The sequence below is a fragment of the Mus caroli genome, chromosome 9, assembly GCF_900094665.2.
Source record: "Mus caroli chromosome 9, CAROLI_EIJ_v1.1, whole genome shotgun sequence".
NCBI lineage: Eukaryota > Metazoa > Chordata > Mammalia > Rodentia > Muridae > Mus > Mus caroli.
This window is the reverse complement of record NC_034578.1, coordinates 92683191-92692468: the sequence shown is the minus strand read 5'-3', so window position 1 is coordinate 92692468 and position 9278 is coordinate 92683191. Positions and strand designations below refer to the sequence as shown.

Below are 9278 nucleotides of genomic sequence, written 5' to 3'. Positions count from 1 at the left end.
CCCCTCCCCTCCCCTCCCCTTCTCTCTCTCTCTAATTCCTATTTCTTCTTTTAGTGTAGCTGAGGGTTTAATAACTGCATCTAGCTGTTTAACCAAATTTTTGTTTCATTGACTCCTAGTATTTTGTTATTGTTTCTATTTCATTGATTTCTTCCCTGATGGCACTATTTTTTCCCATGGAGCAATTGGGATTTGATTTTTTTTTTTTTTCCAAGGCCCTAAGTTGTATCATTAAGTAAATTCATTTGCTATGTCTTTAACTTCTTACTGGAGGCACCAATAGCTGTAAACTGCCCTCTTAAGACCACCTTCATAATTTTTCCATGGATTTTGGAATGTTGTGTTTTCATTTTTCTCTAGGACTTTTTAAAATTTTCCTTCCTGGTCTCAGTTATTCGTTCAGCATCCAGCATGGTGGGTGCAGTAGCCATGAGTTTGTACATGCCCCATAGTTTCTCTCTCTTTAAAAAATGATTACATTTTTTGGGTGTGCACAGCAACCAAGGAGAAGAGGAGGGGATAAATAACAGTGGTGGGACGATAGTCCCATTCCTGTCTGCACTCACTTGTGAGTTTTCCATAATGGGACCCATGTAAACTTCTGCAGTGCAGGAGGTTAATGCTGATTTGCAGGCTTGTAGAGCTTTGTCCCAAACTCCCCGTGTGACCAGGTGTGTGTTGTCCTGCGGGAGCATAGAACACAATCTAGGCCATGTAGATTGATGTGGGACCTTATCATGTGATGTCAAGATATCTCTAGTTAAACTCTTAATAGAAGTAATGTCAGCCTGGAGAGATGGCTCAGCAGTTAGGAGCGCTTGACTGCTCTTACAAAGGGCCAAGGTGGTGCATGCCTTTAATCCCAGCACTGGGAGGCAGAGGATCTCTGTGAATTGGAGGCCAGGACAGCCAGGACTATACAGTGATACCTTGTCTCAAAAAACAACAACAAAAGACTAGTCTGTGACTCCAATTGCAGGGATTCCAACACCCTGTTCTGGCCTTCATGGCAAACATGCATACACATCAAAATTTATTTAAAAAGAATAAAAACATCTTCCAGAAATCTAAAAGGTTGAATGTGTCAACACCATCTACACACACACAAATCACTAAATACATACTTATTATAAGCAACATTCAACTAACTTGATCTAGTTGACATTTATAGAACACTCTAGACAATGAATGTGGCGTATTCAAGGTAGACCATATGTTGGATGACAGGAAGTCAGAATAAGTTTGTAGGAAACTTTTAGAGAGGAATGTAGAAAGATACCTGGAATAGCCTCACCAATATGCTGAAATTAAACAGCATACTTCTTTTTTTTTTTTTTTTTAAGATTTATTTATTATATGTAAGTACACTGTAGCTGTCTTCAGACACTCCAGAAGAGGGCGCCAGATCTCGTTACGGATGGTTGTGAGCCGCCATGTGGTTGCTGGGATTTGAACTCTGGACCTTCGGAAGAGCAGTCGGGTGCTCTTACCCACTGAGCCATCTCACCAGCCCAACAGCATACTTCTAAGTAACACATGCATCAAAGAAGAAATGAGATTTGTCCAGAAAACAATTTTGAAGTAAAACAATAAAAAGTTTCAAAGCTTCCAGAAAAGGATGTGCCCCAAAGGATAGAGAACAACTTTTACACTAAGGAGGAGAACATGAAATCAATGCTGTAAGCTGCTACCTGAAACTAGGAAATGATCGAATTAATCCCTAAATAGAAAAAAGAAAAGTGATAAAGCTGTCAACTAAGTAGAAAATGAGAAACATCTGTAAAATCAACAAGAGTAAGAAAGACTCCAGTTAGTGTGACCAGAAGCATCCAGGCATCCAATAAGAAGTGCAGATGCCTGAAGGGCAGTGAGCAAGAGCTGTAGCTGCTCAGAGGAAATTCAAAAGTCTCTGAAATGAGTCGGCACAGTGCATCTCTGATGATCACAGATTCTACTCAACTGCTGCTCCTTCCTTTGGGTTTCAGAGACAGCTCCAGACTCCAGTGCATGGCTCTTCCTGTGAAGGAATTAGGAGGACAGCTGCTGGGATGAGTCCCAGCCCCAGGTCTCAGAACCACATTCTAGATTCCCCTTAGCTCTTTTTTTTTTTTTTTTTTTTTTTTGATTATATGTAAGTACACAGTAGCTGTCTTCAGACACCCCAGAAGAGGGAGTCAGATCTCGTTACGGATGGTTGTGAGCCACCACGTGGTTGCTGGGATTTGAACTCCGGACCTTCGGAAGAGCAGTCGGATGCTCTTACCCACTGAGCCATCTCACCAGCCCTCCCCTTAGCTCTTAATGTGGGTTTCAGTGACACTGCACTGAGTGAAACCCAAACCTCCAACTTTGAAAGGACTGGTATCTGGTACTGTACCCCTTTTAGAAAACGAGTCTGCTGTCCAGTTGCCATAGAAAGTGGGCCAGATGCACAAGTGGATGCACATCATATTCCAATTTGTTCTTTTAGGAACCAAGTTCCAATCTTTCACTGAATGATGACAGTCAATTCCATTAACTAAACCGATGGCTCTTCTAGATATACAGAGCCATTATGGCAAATAAATCTTGTAATTCAAATAGGCACTTTCCTTTGCAGAAATGCTTCTGTCTTTGGAAATCTGGGCCTCTACATTTGCAGAGCCCAAAAGGGCCCTGAGTGACTCCGCCCCTTGCAGAAGAACCACATAATCTTTCATCTTCAGTGTGTATATGCTACTTTTGAGTGTTACCTGTGTGCTAAGACTTCACATGTACCTTCGTTAGACCATTGCAAAGACTTCTAATGCAGAAGCTTAGGTGAGGCACATGATAGAAGAGGCCTGTGGTCATAGTTCCAATTTCCCACACTCTTGCCTTTGAAGTGGCCCGTTTGACATGCAGACCACAATCCTAGTTCACAAATGGTGGTGCTCGTGAGGCAGGCAGGAAGAATCAAACACATGAAATTCAAGTCTAGTTCCTTTAGAACACATTCCTGAACCTTCTCAAATGTAAGTTGATCTCCAGCTTCTCCGTGGTTCCCTGGCCTCAAGGAACCTACCATGCTTAGCATTTAGATTTCAGCCTCCATTAAAGGAAGACGGCCACTAGGTGGCAGCAATAGCTAGATCAGACCTGACAGATCATGCTGATGGACCCAGGGATGTCTCCATCTCTGTGAGGTAGATTACTTTGGTCTGGTACCTATTTTGAGCACTAGGGTAGGAATTGAAGTTTTCCAGAGGCATCACATGTAGATGAGCCTATCTAGGTTCTGTACCTTCCCAACAGCTCTGGCCTGGACATACCAGATATATCTTGGCTAGGTGTTTAGTCTTTGAAGCTGATTCTTTGTATGCTGCTACACACTGGGTTTCATTCTTGCTTTTCAGCTGCTAATCACTGAGCCTTGGCCAGAGCAGTTGGAGAGCTTGGTAGTAGCTGTCCAAGTCTGCTTGTGCGCTTTTCAAACACATGATGCATGCTCGGTGTGCTCGTCTCCATGGTTTTGACAACAGATAAAGACCAGTGTGCCCCTCTCAACTCTGCCCACATCTTGTTCTCTTTACTTCATCTTGTCTGGAATGAGACCATCATGTTTGAAACCACCCAGCCAGTAGTGACAAGGCAGTCAGAAGCACATGCTATGGGAATGAATGGAAAGAAAGGAATCTGGATGCTAGTGAAAGACCCACAACGTGAGGACTCCCCCACGTTCTGACTCAGGAGAGGCGACACCCCAAAATCACCCACAAGAAACGGTCTTGCTGCAAACTGCAAGAGGATTTTTTATTCAAGAGCGCTCTCGGGCCCATGGTCATACACCACGCAGAGGTAGAGGACCATGGCGCCCCGAGTAGCTGGATAAGGGGGTATTTAAAGGAAGAAACCACAACTCAAGGAGGTGGGGAGGGCGTTGTTGGAAAATACCAAAAATACCAGTTAAGAGTCAAGGAAGTGCAAAGTCACAAATGTCACAAGGAATACCTGGTAATTGTGAGGGTTATTTCTCAAGACAGTTTCTAAGAGCCCCTAACAATAGCACATTTGCATTGCAGGTTCCAGCAATGGTCAGGGTGACTTTATTTGTATGAACACTCTTTGAACCCAGGAAGCGGGTGGGGTCGCTATTTTATGACCAGCACACCTCCGAGCACAGAGCCACAAAGGCCCCACTCCCAAGCCTGGGCCCAAAGGCCTAGAATTTTGTTTTTACGTTTTACTCTTTCACCAGGAGCACAGGGAGCTACCACAGCCCTCTGGACGACCCACCTCTCATGTGCAAGAAAAGTAAAACCTGCTTCAATCACTAGATTTGGGGTTTCTGTTACAAAGGAAAAAAAATGAGCAAGATGCAGTTCATCTTAATTGTATAATCATGGAAATGTGAATAAAATTGTAAATTACAAGGATCACCAAAACTATCAATGCCTGTCTGCACAGACAAGTATCCCTGAAGGTTTGGCCATCTGTTCTCCAAATTTACACATTTCCCCAGAGGGTAGCAAACAGGCCGTCCTCTGCACACTCTTCTTTCTGGTGAGTTTCTCTTGATACGAAAGTGAGAAAAGCTGCAGGCCGGTTGCATTCATGGACTCGTAGCAAACAGGCTACTCCTGGCTTTTTAAAGGTCTTCGGGTTTCTTTTGAGACAGGATCTCTAACTCAGTCTGGCCTGGAACTATTTATGTAGGCCAGGATGGACTCAGACTCAAAGCCATCTGCTTCTGTCTCCTGAATGCTAGGATTACAAATCTGATCTACCATGCCTCAAACTCATGACATTCAAAAAAGTATCTGTTATACACATGTGCCCATGTATCCAGCTACTTGCAGAAGTCAGAGGAGAGAGTCCGATCCCCTGGACCTGGAGTTAGAGGAAGTTGTGTACTGTTGGACATAGGTGCTGGGAACCAAAATTTGGACCTCAGCAAGAGCCGCAGCACACTTTAAGCACTAAGCCATCTCACCAGCTTTATTCATGGTATTTTGTAGAAAAGAAAAAAAGATAGTAACTCATAACAAAATTGGGTTAATCCCAAGAATTCCAGGATCATTGTTAAATAAGTTATTAGTGTAAATTTACTATACCAGAGGTTTAATGAAGAAAAAACATGATCCTCATGGAAAAGCATTCAGCAAAACTTTGCAAATTAGAGAAGGGGAAATTTTCCTTGGTTTTAAAATAGTTCCCCAGTACTAGGGAGATGGCTTCACTGGCTAGCCAGCCTAGCCTAATCACTGAGTCCTAGGTCTCCATGAGACCCTGCCTCAAAAGGGTGGAAGTCTCTTGAGTAACTCCTGAGGTTGACCTCTGACCCCCACACGCACTCAGGCGTATGAGTGTACATACACTCACACACACATAAAAGTCCAAAATATACGTTAGAACAAAAGGCCTAAACAGCATGGATGCTTGTCCAGAGGTGAGGAGAGGGTGACATTGTAGTTACAAAGTTTGGGATAATTAAAGACCACAGGGCTTGCGTACAGGGATATAGAAAAAACAATGGAGCTGAAGGCAGAGCCAAGAACAGATTCACATGCTTAAAGCAGAATCTTGACTGGAAGATGGGTGTGGTGGTGAATGCCTGCAGTCCCAGCACTTGGAAGGCCTGGGCAGGAGATTCAGAGATTGAAGCCAGCCTGGACTACATAACAAAACACTTGACAAAGAAAAGGAGAAAAAAACAAAAGAAACTTCATTGGGTCAGAAATAGCATAAAACTGGCTGGACCACCCAACAAAAGGGTACTGGCTCTGTGGTTATCCACATGAAAAGCTAGCAATCTGGACAGTTCGTCGCCAATTGATACACACCTCATGTCCTAGAATATCCCTGTAGGTGGGTTAGACTTAAATGTGACAGGCTAACCTTTTACAACTGTAAGAAATCATAGGAGAAATGTCCCTGTAAACTGGTGGAGGAAAAGGCTTTTCTGTGCTCAATATTAAAGTGCACGCCAGACAGGAAATGACTGGTAAATTAGTCTACATTAAATTTTAGAATGTCTTTTCCTCAAAATACTTCCCCAAAAGGAAAATCTAATCCAAAGCCTGGAAATATTTGCAATGTATACAACTGTCAAGGGATTGAATCGGAATACATAAAAACTTCTATGAATCAGTCCGTTAAAGGCAACCCAATAAAAAAATCTGGACAAAGGTCAAAAGTGGGCATTTTACAGGAGAATAAAACCTAATATACCATAATAAATGTGCGTTGGGGGGGGGGTCATCTTAGCAATTAGGAAACAGCAAGTTAAATTGCAATGAAATGTGATTTTAAATCTTTCAAAAATGCAAAATCTAATAGGACGATATCAAATGGATGAGGGACAAAGAAATTCTTAGGTGCTGCAGTTGCCTAAAATGAGACTATCAACACAGGGAAAAATATGCATTCTACAGTTGATGCTAATAGCATATAAGCTGGCCGGTTCGCTCCTAGACACAGACCCTAGAGAAAACATAGCTCAGATGTTCCAGGAGTCACACAAGAATGTTCATAGCAGCCTGGTTGCCATAGCAAAACACTGAAAACACTCTCTCTGTCCAAGAACAGGAGAATGGAGAAATTCACATGAGGGAAAATGAATGAACTCCAAGAGCAGCCTGACTTGGTCCGGGAGCCTGGTTTTGAATAAGAAAAGTAAATCATAACGGTAAACAGAAAGTAAGCCAAGGCTGGAAGATCAAAACCTGAAGAACATAACCATGTATCTAGGCAAGCAGGTGCCCGTCAATATGATAAATGAAGGCCAAGAGAATGGTAAACAAGTCCTGATGATAGTCATCTGGGGCAGGAGAAAATGTTTTTCTATTCTGTCACCGTATAACAAATTACTCCCAGACTTCACTCAGATATTAAATAATAGGATAGTCACTCACCACTTAGTTTCCAGGGACTAGAAGCCTGGGTCCTCCAGGACTCTCCAAAGTGGCGTTGGATCTGCCGGGAGGGGAGAGAGGCAATTGAGGAAGGATCTGCTTCCACACTTTCCCATTATTACTGGGCTGAGGGTTCTGGATCCCCCAGTAGTTTGTCCTGATTCCCCCCACCACCACCACCACCAGGGAAGCTCTAAACCTCTAAATGCTTTACCACACTGCCTGTCGAAACAGCCTGGTGTGTAGCACTTTTGGGAACCTGTTCTCTCCAACTCCATCTTTCCCCATCTGACTACACCCTACCTGTCTCTTAGGCAGGTTGACTAACCAGTCTCCTGGTGAACAGGGCTTTCTCCCCGTTTACATCTGGATGCCTGACCCAGGACCCACCCAGCACATGAGCAGGGGAAGCAGTGTGGACCAAGAAAAAAGCTGGGGTCATTCTGCGATGAAATGTGTTGCCATGACAAAGGAGTAAAGGGCTGTAAAGTTCCCAGTAGTGTGGGGTTATAAAGAATAGGGGGAGGGGTGTTCACGTTTAAGAACTTTGGAATTTCAGACAATGGATTGTATATTTGTGCTTGCTTGAAATATCCATCATTGAGAGAAGTTTCCTTTTTCCAAATGAGACTTCGCATCTTGGAAAAAAAAATCAAACCTACAGAAGTTTTTAATCTATGTCCTTCATTTATTAACTCGTTTGTTAACATCTTGGTACATTTACTCTGTGTGTGTGCATGCACACAGCACACACTTGTGTGTTAGGTGAGAGTCTTTGAGGATGTCCACATCCTCATGTCAGGACATGTGTATATGGAAAGGAGGGATTCAGGCTCCTAGTCAGCAGACCTTAAGCTAAGGTTCTATCTTGGGCTATTAAGGCAAGTCCAGTTCAAGCACTAGTGTCTTTGTAATTGGGAAGAAAGAGAGAGAAGAATCAGGACCAGAGAGAGATTGTGAGAAAGATTCAGCCAGCTCTTACCGGTGTTTTAAGATGATGGAGGCCATGAGCCAAAGAATTCAGGCAAATTCTGGGAGCTGAAAAAGGCCAAGAAAAAAAAGGCTAGAGTTTCCAGAAAGGAATGCAGCCTAGTGGGGCCCATCTCAGACCCCTGGCTTTCATGACGACAAAGCAGTAAGTCTGGGTTCCTTAAAGCCACTAGGTTGGTGGTAGTTTGTTGTATTATACAGCTCTGTATTGCAGTGACCTGAGAAAAATCAGTTTGTATCAAGCAAGGTATGTTTTTGGCTCATGATTTTAGAGGCTTCAGTGAGCAGTCACTTGGTTCCATGGCTTTTGGGCCAATGGCAAGACAATATCTGGGCAAGTGTACATGGGTAAGAAAGCAAGCCACTCCCGTCATAGCATCTGGAATCAGGATCCCAGCATCCCCCTACAAGAACACACCCTATGATATCTAATCTTGGTTGTCAACTTGACATACCTGGGAAAAGCTAATCTCTGTTGAGGAACTGTTTCCATTAGATTAACCTGTGGGCAAGTCTGTGAGGCATTTTCTTGATTGCTGATGGATGGAGAGGAGTCTCAGGCCTCTGTGGGCAGATTCACCCCTGAGCAGGTAGTCCTGAATTATGTAAGCAAGCTAGATGAGCAAGCCAGGGAACGTGAGCCAGTAAACTGGTCCTCTGTGCTCTCTGCTTCAGGGCCTGCTCTGACTTCCCTCCAAGGTGGGCCATATGCTGTAGGCTAAATAAGCCCTTTCTGCCTTCAAGTTGCCCCAGGTCAGAGTGATTTATTACAGCAACAGAAAAACAAAAAAAGGACATATCCAGTGACCTTACTCCCCAGAGGCCTCATCTCTTAAAGGCTCCAACACCTCTCAATAGCACTAAAGCTGGGAACTAACCCTTAACACAAGGAGTCACTCACTCAAGATCCAAATGATAGCATTTGCCAAAGTAACAACTCGGTGTGTGCTGTTGAAGTTAGGTCTGTTACTCTGTACTGGAATGCTAAATTCTGTACCCCTGTAGTGCCAGCTAGCAATCCCTGCCCCCCCCCCAAAAAAAAGTCAGGAGCCAATCTGATGCAATCACCATAGGGCCTTTTAATTCAAGCTAGCTTGGGCCCTTTAGCACACCTGTCACACAGTTTTGGTGATGAGCCCAGAATGTCTATTGGGTCAAAACTTTATAGTAAGCAGCAAGCAGGGGCAGAGTGGGGGAAGAGGAGGAGAAAGAAGAGAAGAAAGCAGCAGCAATCTTGAGGAGGCTAAATTACCAAAACCAGAAATGAGAGGAATGGCATTGCTACTGATTGATTCTGCATGGACTTAAAAAGATAATAAGGATCCCAGCACTTGGGAGGCAGAGGCAGGCGGATTTCTGAGTTCGAGGCCAGCCTGGTCTACAGAGTGAGTTCCAGGACAGCCAGGGCTACACAGA

General features: G+C 43.7%; 1 long non-coding RNA gene across 1 annotated transcript in view; it reads left to right on the top strand.

Moving 5' to 3' along the window:
• The first annotated feature begins 5268 nt into the window (after positions 1-5268).
• LOC110301011 overlaps positions 5269-9278 on the top strand; it is a 20064-nt gene continuing 16054 nt past the window's right edge. The window contains exon 1 of the long non-coding RNA XR_002378657.1: positions 5269-8007. This is a non-coding gene — a long non-coding RNA (uncharacterized LOC110301011). The remainder of the gene's footprint in view (positions 8008-9278) is intronic.